Source organism: Oryctolagus cuniculus, chromosome 3, assembly GCF_051225735.1.
Source record: "Oryctolagus cuniculus isolate XC-2025 breed Fujian yellow rabbit chromosome 3, ASM5122573v1, whole genome shotgun sequence".
Classification (NCBI taxonomy): Eukaryota; Metazoa; Chordata; class Mammalia; order Lagomorpha; family Leporidae; genus Oryctolagus; species Oryctolagus cuniculus.
Window position 1 is genome coordinate 91,641,614 of NC_142869.1, and position 10,387 is coordinate 91,652,000.

Below are 10,387 nucleotides of genomic sequence, written 5' to 3' on the forward strand. Positions count from 1 at the left end.
ACCAAGGTCAAGTGCTCCACCAGCTGACTCCACTTTGTTGTGACTTAGAAATGCCCACAGTAACAGGAAAGCATGGGCATATGCATTCTGCTATGAGAAATGGAGCAATAAAATCACTGCACCATCCATTCTGGTAATCGTCGCACCTCAGGATATCCCTTGGTATGTTAAGCCGTGTCATAAAATCCCCAATGCAACATCTGTATTGAAAATAAATGCATGTCATATAACACTTGAGGGGGGCTGGCTATAGAGAATAAAAATGTCACAAAAGAACAAAAACCAGTGTTACAACACTAAGGTGGCTTGGAATCATTCATCTGTGTGCGTAATGAGGCCAACATTACGGCAAGTGACGGATGTTTCTTGGGACTTGCTTTATGCTTTCTGGCCTTCATGATAGCGGCGCACCAAACAATGGCTGTTTCTGAAATGGCAGCATCCTGGCTATCTTCACTTGTCAGCTGTGGAGGCCTGCACACTGTGATGAACTCTGCTAGGCTTCCTTACAGTTTATGGTCTCTCACATATTTCTGCATACAGACTGTGCTTTAGCCACATCTAGTTACTCTTCAAGTCCAAACTCAAAATTAGGACACTGTCCAAAATCAAGACAGTGTGTGTTGGGCTCTGAGGGATCCAAGAGCAGACTGCTGGGCTGGAATCCCAGCTGTGCCATCAGCACCTCTGACAATTAAATGAGTCAATACAGGAAAATTACATGAGTTAATTGGGGGCTGTTGTGAAAATCACATGAGTCAACACATGAAAATGCTTAGAGCAGCACCTGGCCAAGAGAAAGTTCTCAGAAATTGTAAGATAGTATTACTGAGACTTTCATGGCTTTTCATGGCATTTCCTATGTGTGCAATGCCTTCAGCTCACTGAACTTCCCTCTGTCCCCTTATTTTAGTTCAAACGCAGGCTCCTTTCTGGGAAAGCTGTCTGACTTGCCCAAGCAGGACTGACCATTTTCCTGCATGTATCCCCATATTACAGCCTCAAGAGTTATCATTATTGCATTGTTTCTAACTACCGATTATAGTCTGTCTCCCCAACTGGTTACAAGCTTCCAGAAGACAGTGTTCTCCTTTCTTTTCACGTCTGTTTCCATACAAGCTTTTCTCACGAAAAGTCCTCCATCAATATTTATTGAACAGATGAATGAATGAATGAATAAACTAATTACCCAAGCTACTCACAAATCACATATTTTCTATTTTATATGAATTTTTAAAAAATCTTGGTATTATTCAGGAGAATTAGAAAGAAAAAAACTTAGTGTATTTTTTTTTACATTGTTCATGGTGTGATAAATCCAATCCCTTCTGTAAACTCCTACATGAAAGGATTTTCTATGTTGTGACTTGAAGCACTTGCTATATGCACAACTGGCCTGAAGGTCAATCAACACAATGCCCTCAAAGTGGTTGCTTGGAATTTTTTAATAAGTACAATTATAGTGAAAAAAATCCAAACAATGGAGACACAAATGTATATTTTTAGGAGGGTGTGTGTTATCTGCTCACCCTTTTCTGTGGCCACCTAATTTACAAGGCCCAATTCCAACTTTTTTTTCCATATATGAGCATGTGGCTCACCCTATTGTGAAAAGGCTCCATTCACAGAAGTCTCCATGAAGAACTTACTAGGGATTCACAACTTTTTTTTTTATCTTTTTTTTTTAACTTTTATTTAGTAAATATAAATTTCCAAAGTACAGTTTATGGATTACAATGGCTTTCAACTGAGTTGGCCACAGCCTTAAGGACATAGAAACATCTTGTGTTTACTCTGCATTTTCTTTTCTGTTCCTTTTTTCTTAATGATTTATTTATGTATTTAAAAGACTGAGTTACAGAGAGAAAAGGAAGTCTTCCATCTGTTGGTTCACTCCCGAAATGGCTGCAACAACCAGGGCTGGGCCAGGCCGAATCCAGGAGAAAGGAGATTCTTCCAGGTCTCCCATGTGGGTGCAGGGGCCCAAGCACTTGGATCATCTTACATTGCTCTACCCAGGCAAATTAGCAGGGAGCTGGATCAGAAGTGGAGTATCCCGAACCAGTGCCCATATGGGATGCTGAAACTGTAGGCAGTGGCTTTACTTGCTACGGCACAGCCACAGCTCTGGTCCTAAAGATGTTGACCTCACACAATTGTGGATGGCCACACAGCCAGAAGAAAACCCCTGATACCATAAGCAGAGTGCAGGGCAGGTTTTCTGGAAAACTTATGGCACTTTTCCATGTCAATGTAACATCAGCCATAGGCAAACTAAATGTTTTCCCCTCTCCTTATATGCCTCTTATTTTTCCCTACATGAAACTTTTAGAATTTTATGATGGATCACTGGGCAAGGATTCAGGATATCTTGGTTCCAATCCCAGTCTTATAGCTAATGGAGGTACAGACCTACTTCATGCTATCTTTACCTCTCTGTTATTTGATACAAAATCACCTTCTTATTTTGGCCATGAATGCAAAACTCTTTGTTCTTAGGGTCTTGGAATAAAATGCATGCTCTATTTATCCAAATGTCCTATTAAGACAAAGTGGCTGTCTAGAATATAATGACTGAAATAACTATGGCTCTGGGAAGCTAATTTTTAGTGATTATAAATGGATGCCTTTTCTTCTATATAGGAAGAGAAATAATTGAGCCAAATGAAGCAAGAGCCAGCAATTGTCTTGGACTGGATTTCTCAGTTACTCTCTTCTATATTTAGCTAACTGCCTATTTCTAGGAGACAAAAATCACTGTTATAATATGCTTTTTCTGTTGAATAAAACTATCATGTGTAGTATTTTTAAGAGCATTATGTAGACTTTAAAGTGATTAGAGAATAATATATCAATACAGGTGAAATAAAACCACCATGCCCCTTCCTGTTAAATACAACTGTTCCTACTGACGTAGATTTGACATTAAGCATGCAATTTTAATTCAATTGGCTCCTTTTGTTGACTTGGAGATGTTTACTGTAAGAATAAGAATAAAGTGCTAAATTGTGGTTGTTACTTTGGAATTACATTAAAATATTTTAATTATTATATTTATTTATTTTGAATGTTCAGCCCATTTATTTACAATATATAGGGGACAGAGTTTCCATACACATCTGTACTGCCCCTCCTCAGCCCAATATATCTATATCCCTTCATCAACAATCACTTTCTCCCTGGACCTGCTGCTGGCCACAAAGTAGATACAATTTGACAGGGTAACATCCAGGGTAACCCTAGGCACTGTCTCCTGACCCTCAGTCTGCATCTGCTGCAGAGCACTCTGGGAACTGCCACATCACTGGAGGAGGGGGTAGCTTCTGCAGCAGGCAGAGGGCCGCACTCTTCTCGTGGATGGCCGTAATAGAGCTGCCAAAGGCGGGGCAGATCTCTCTCTGGTGGCTGTGTCCAGCTGTACCACGGGTACCAGGGATCGCTGGAAACCAGGGTAGGGGCTGGTGGAGTGACACTCACAGCTCAGAGAGAGGTACTGAAGTCAAGGTCCTGGGGCTCACCCTAGGGAAGGTGGTACCTGAGGAGACTGTGCTCTCTGACTTTTTGCATGGCCTGGTTCAAGTTCTTTTGCTGCTTCATACAGACTCCTGTGTATGGAGCGTGGAAGATGATACCCATGCGGGCTCAGACAAACCGTTCTAAGAGCTTCACGTTCCTAAAGTCCACGTGCAACTTGTGATCCCGGCAGATGGGGCAGGGATTCCCCGCAACTTTTTCCTTACGAATACATGTCTTTTGAGTCCGCTGTGGGGGTACCCCTCCTTTGTGGTTGCAGCGGTAGTCAGCCCAGACAAGGCAAGAACCATAGTGGTTCTGGTATTCTTCTGAATCCAGGTATTTCCAGGGTTCATCCTTATAAGGAGAAATGGGAACAGTGGACAAAGAATCTTTCTCAGGGGAGGCTTTGGTGCCAAGAGTCTGGAAGGGAACCTGAACTCCGCAGGCACTTGCGAAAAGCAGAAAGGTAGAAAACCGCCGCAGCTGCGTGTGCAATACGGAGGCCGCCATCTTGACGCAGGCCCCCAACAGGACCTGATTATTTTAATACTATAATTTGTGTATGCAATATATAAAACTACTACATACTAAAACTAAGTAATTATTGTTCATATTAATTGATACAATTATAAAAAATTTCTAATTTTATTAAATATGCCATCATCATTCAGACTAATTATATAGTTTTATTATTGAGATTTATTTTATAGAATGCATTCTTTTCAAGTTAAGAAATAATGAATTCAGGAAATATTAGATCAATTGAATTAATTTTTATTTCATTAATTAAAATTTTGATATGACCTCTACTACAACCCGTAATGGAGGGAAAGTGTTTTTAAAATAAAACACAGTCCCTCATTCTTGAATAATGATGAAAGGATTGATGGATTTGCTTTAATTCTCCTTCATCATTTAATCAGGGAAGTAAGGAGGAAGTAGGATTGGCATCCACTGAAGGCCTCAATCGTGGCCATGTAGCCAAAGTTAAAATGGAGAGGGAAGGTGATTCCCCACTCACTGTGGATACAGGGACAGGAGTGTAGGTTTCAAAGGCTCTCTATTGGAAGTGGAAGCCTGGTGTTGGATCCCGGGATCCTGGGGGAAGAGTTTGTTTGTGGGGTGATGTGGATACTTTGGTAGGGAACATGCTTGATTATGTGGAATCCTGAGAACTGTAGAGCAATAAACACTTCTGACCTTCAACCATGAAATGGCAGTCTCCTTCCTCCCCCACCATTGTCCATTGATTGACCAATGAAGAGCTGCCTCATTCATTTTCAAACACCCCTTCAACTGAGCTCTATACCTAGCTAAGACCTCCATCATGCCTGAACTTTGGGCAGAGAGTGTGCTTACTTCTTGCCTTTGCTCTCTTAAAAAAACATCCACATAACTCAGAGAAAGGACATTTACCACTGCATTACTAGTTCTCCCAAACCCAAGCTATATTCTTCAGAGTGCTTTTATGAAAAATAAAATAATGTGCCAGTGCAGCCTTATTGCACTGTGGATAAGATTAAAGGGTATCTTGTGTTCGTGTTAAGTGTGGGTCACTGTCCCTCTTTCAGACTGCTCTCCTTCACCATCAAAGCATCTCTGGAAGTGTATTCGTTTCTCAAGGCCACAGTAACAAATTACCACAAACTTGGTAGCTTCAAGCAAACAGAAATTTGTCCTCTCACATTTGTAGAAGAGTCTGAAACCTCTGAGGGCTCTGTGAGAGGATACCTTCACTGCCTCTCTGCTAGCTCATTTTGGCTGTTGGTGACTTTTGGTGCTCTTTGGCTTGTGTTGTTCTTGAACTTCTGCCTCTGTCTTCACATGGCTAATTTGTCTTGGAGCTTGACTGTGCCAAATCTCCTTTCTCTTATGGGGACATTAATCACTGGCTTTATGGTCCACTTGATCTCATTACAACATATTTAACTTTATTACATCTGCAAAACCTTATTTTAACGTTTTTATTTTGAAAGGCAGAGACACAGTGATACAGAGACAGAGGCAGAGAAAGACAGAAACATATATACAATCAAAGAGAGCCCCCACTGCCTGCAATTGATGAGTCTGAGTTAGGGTCTACTGGGACCAAAGTTGGGAGTTGAAACTCAGTCGAGGTCTCCTCTGTCAGTGACAGAGATTCAACTACTTAAACCATCACCTGCTGCCTCCTAGAATGCACATTAGCAGGAAGCTAAAATCGGAACCAGGGCCAAGAATTGAACCACACATTCTTTGACATGGGACGTGAGCATCTCAACATCTAGGTCAAACTTGTGTCCTGTAAGATTCTATTTTTAAATTAGGTTACGTTCACAAGTACCAAGGGTTGGGACTTGAACATGTCTTTTGGGAATCACTATTTAACCATCTATAGGGAATGAGTGTGAATGTAAAGGGAACTCAGATAGGTAGTATGTACACAGGTCACACCGCCCAAATTTCATCAGCTGGCCTAAGACATCAGGTACACACTTTACACTCAGTTTGAGCTCTCAAGTTGACATTGTGGCTTTCTTTGGATAGTATGTATTATGTAAAAGGAGGAACAGAATGTTTTTGGATACAGGGCATAGAGAATACAAATACAGTGACTTAAGCCAAAAGAAGGAGGATTTTTTTCTCATAAAACAGGAAATCTGAAAATAAAGAGAAGTTTTGAAATAGGCAGTCCCTTGGAAACTGTTCAGTTGCTCAGGTTTGTCAGGATAGCTATTTTTCTTGGACATTCATATATATATATATATATATATATATATATATCTTCAAAAGATATCTAACTTAACTCCAGGTTGCAAATTCATACTCAAGATAACAAGAAAGAAAAAGACCAGAGCAGCTACATATTTTGTTTTTTAATCCACAAAGGCAGAGACTGTGAGACTGTGGCAGACATCCATTTGCATTTCATTGGCCAACTCTGTTAAATGAGTCCCTCTGTTGCAATGGTGACTTGGAAAGGGGGTATTTAGTTTCTTGGGTCTCTGTGGAGGAGATGGCTGAGAAGAAGAGAATGGTGTTGTGCTATGATATGCATGGGATTTGCCTCCTCAGAAACTCAGGCAACTTGAACTCATTGAGTCTCGGTTTACTGCATCTAGAACTAAGTCTTGAAGCTGTATCTCACTCTCAGAGTCTGTGAACCTATTAATCCAGTATCTACAGGCTATTCTTGACTTTCCATGGATTTTGTCACATCCAGGAGAATGGATTAATATCCATGGAACCTGATGAAGCTATGGTATACAACTTTATTCCGTGAAGTACTATTATCCTGCTGCCAGAAAACAGAAAATTTAATTTTTCCCCCTCATTCTTTATAATTACTTATACATATATGACATTTAATTAGGGTGTGTCAGTTTGTTCAGATATAGGCAAGCCTCAAAAATGGCCATAATCACAAAAAGATTTATTTAGAAGAAATTGTGAATTTAATTGAAAGCAAAGCAATTACTGAAATGTCATTTTTCATTGGTTGATAAATGAGCCTTCTGCTCTTTTTTGAAGTCAAAGAAGCTGCTGTTCCCCAGACTGACCTGGTCAGTCTCACCCAACTGCATCCTGTAGTTGCTGGGCCCTGGTAAGTCAGAAGTCCATTTTCTTGTGTAGGGGACACCTTGTGCCACTGCTTTAGTTTTCCTCAAAGGGTTGACTCATGAGGCTATTCTGACGAGGCTGAGTAATTTTCCACGACAGTACATGAGCTCAATCAGGCAGGAAATGAGGCCCTTAAATTAAATAAAAGGTTGTGACAGTATCTTTATATGCTTTTCCAAAATTCACAAGAGACAGTGTTTCGTCTCATGTGGTATGAAAAAGTCAATAAGCAAAGAGTGGTTTCAATCATTTAAGTGCAGCATGACTAAAATTGGCTATGGAGAGCCCACAAATGGAATTCTGACAGTCATTAGTACAAGTAGGTGAAATTCACATTCTGCTGGAGCTGCATTTAAAGTACATTTTTACCTGAAGTATGAGCAGTGAATATTTGACTCCTATGTAGAAAATGGAGGAAATGTCAGTTTCAAACCAGTGGAAAAGGTCTGCTAGGCACGGTCTATGGTACTGTGCAAAAGGAATGAGATGAGCTATGTGTAAGCCCTCCTATGCAATTCTTGACTTCTTCTCACCTCTACACTTCCACCCCAATCCCAAAGAGTAACTGTATTGCTTCACCACTTGGCCTTTAACCAAGGGCACTAAAGGGTTAAATGATTGAGACACTCCTAATTAATCCAGGGAAAATAGCACCAGGCTTCTCATGGAAGACTTCAGGAAGTGATATGCAACTCTTGTGCTCATTTATGAGAAGACAATCTGTTTAATTTTCACTGAAAAAAGCTAGTCCCCCCGCTTTATATTGTTTCACTTTGACATCTGTAAATTTTGAACCTAAGTAGTTTTTAAGAATATAATTATCTAAGTAATGCAAAAAATATAATTTCCAGCATGTTGATAATACTGATATTTAGAAATGAAATGAATCCTTCAATTTTAAAAAAGTATCCAGTGGAATTTAAATAACTTAATATCTTAATATTCCTGTCATCATTTAATAAAATACAGGAATATATTCAGCTTTATATGAAATTTTATGCTGCCCCTTTATCCATGAAAACTCATATTTTTACTTTTCCCATATTTTAAATTTTGAGTCTTTTATTAGTCATGCTATATGTTTAAGAAGAATATGTATATGAGTTCAAATACAAAATTTTTAAATTCCTATGTTCACAAGGTTCCAGTGCCTAAAATTTTTTAATTTGAGTTGACAATTATTACTAGTACCAATCAACCAAAACAACATAACCTATGACAAATTTGAAGAAATATTTGTTCATCATAAAAACAAAATGTTGGTAGAGGTGTATTTCTTAGTAAGATGAATTAGACTTTTTAAAAATTCATAAATCTATGAGTAAAATTTTTAGTGCTAGAATTAAATAAGATTCTGTCGGAATATCAATCCTATTTTTTTGCTTTTATGATTGTAAGCATTAAGAAAACTTGTTCCTGTAAATAAATAGATGAGAATGAAAGGGGTTTTATTATAAAAATGCTACTCAATTTGTGTCTTGTTCATTTTGTGATGCTTATAACAAAATACCACAGACTGAGTAATTTATAATGAATATAAATTTTTTGGCTTTCAGTATGAGAGGCTGGGGAGGCCAAGATTGAGGAACTGGCATCTGGGGAGGGCCTCTTGGTCCATCATCCATATTTTGTTGATGGCAGTAATTTGAAAACCACATGACTCACAAAATAATTTTTTAGCCTCTGCTAGAGTTATTGAGTTTCTCAAAATGGGCTCAAACTTCCCTTTGGCCCTTGATTAGTTGCCCTGGATGATTTTACACTCCAGAGGAAGAACAGAATAATATTCAGGAAACCAAAATAAAGTGCACTGAGATTAGAGCAGTCAATGGCTCTTCTGTCTTGTGTTATCTTTATAGAAATGTACAGTCAAGAAATTACACAGAGCAACAGAGTCATTGTCCAAGAGGTGAGGGAACTATATCTTGAAATTTCTACACAGGTCTGGATATCAGATTTTTAGAGGGACATTGATAATCCAGAAAATATTTGAATCATACAGAATATGAAAAGCACAACTTTGTTCATGCATAAGGAAACCTCTTAGGATATAGAACACAGGTTGTCTACACAAAATTCAGAAAAAGATCAAATTGATTCAATATTCTCCCAGAGAGGAAAAGCTAGAAGCAGTGGGCTCAACAATTGGAGGAATTTTAACAACCCTCACCATGCACAAATGTAGTGAGTAGCCATTTGGCATGGTGAGTCCCACCTACCCCTTCAGTGACCAGTGGTGATCAGGTTGCTATAAATTATTTTTTCCAGGGATGCTGTATGGAAAAGTTCTGCATCATGCAGTGGACTGAATATAGTGATCTACAGGGTTCCTTACAGGTTTGAGATTCTAAGTACCTTAACTTAGAGAGAGAGAAAGGGTTCTTTGTAGAGCCACAATCCCCAGCATCAAGAGTAAAATAGTGTCATAATACAATAGCAATACATTGAATATTCTTAAAATATGTTGCTAATTACCAAACACAGTGAGGCATTATTTGAATGCTTTGTCTGATAGTGCAGCTAGATTTGTTCAGATTAGCTACACTCCATCTAAACTCCTGTGGTCTCCTGCACGCAATTCTGATCGCCAGGTTTGGAATAGCAGTATGTGGCTAAGCCATAGAAGCAAGAGAGACAGCCTGTTTAGGGATCAAAGCAATAAAGCTGGCTTTACCGTTTTCTGAGAAGCCTAGCTAACTGCATATGCTTCTCATACGGCAATTAATCTCAATACAGGGAGGTTAAATGTCTTCAGTGCTGCACTTGATTCAAAGACCTACAGCAGCCAACATTCAGCTGTGTGGGTGTTCATTTGAATGATAATCAATTCCAGAAGGTTCCAAGTCATATTGATAAAGCGCATATCTCTGAATTGCCATTTGTGGTTTGCTGTTTGTTTACATCTACTCAATCTGTGATAATTAATGCATTCACTTGTTCTGCAACTTGAAATGAAGCTTCCCTGGGTAATGATGTAACTTAACCTCATCAAATATGCCACTTGATCAGATTTTGTTTCTGTGCACTACACTGTTCTGTCTTCTCCAAGCCAGTCTCCAAATGATAGCTGGATATTTAAGTTAATTTTGGGGGATTTCAAAATTCATGTACGATGTTTAAGACTATGAAAATAATGTGATATGAATTTATTTTTTAACCCATAATGTTACTTCCATGTTCAATTTGTATAAACTTTATTTATACAGAAATGTAATTTAACCAAAATCATAAATTCACATTCAAAAATCAAACCTACTAAGTATATAAAAAT

General features: G+C 38.8%; 1 pseudogene; it reads right to left on the reverse strand.

Annotated features, from left to right (window-relative positions):
* The window catches only part of LOC100349577 (small ribosomal subunit protein mS40 pseudogene), a 54,506-nt pseudogene extending 50,480 nt beyond the window's left edge, over positions 1 to 4,026 (reverse strand).
* Between the last annotated feature and the right edge of the window lie 6,361 nt (positions 4,027 to 10,387).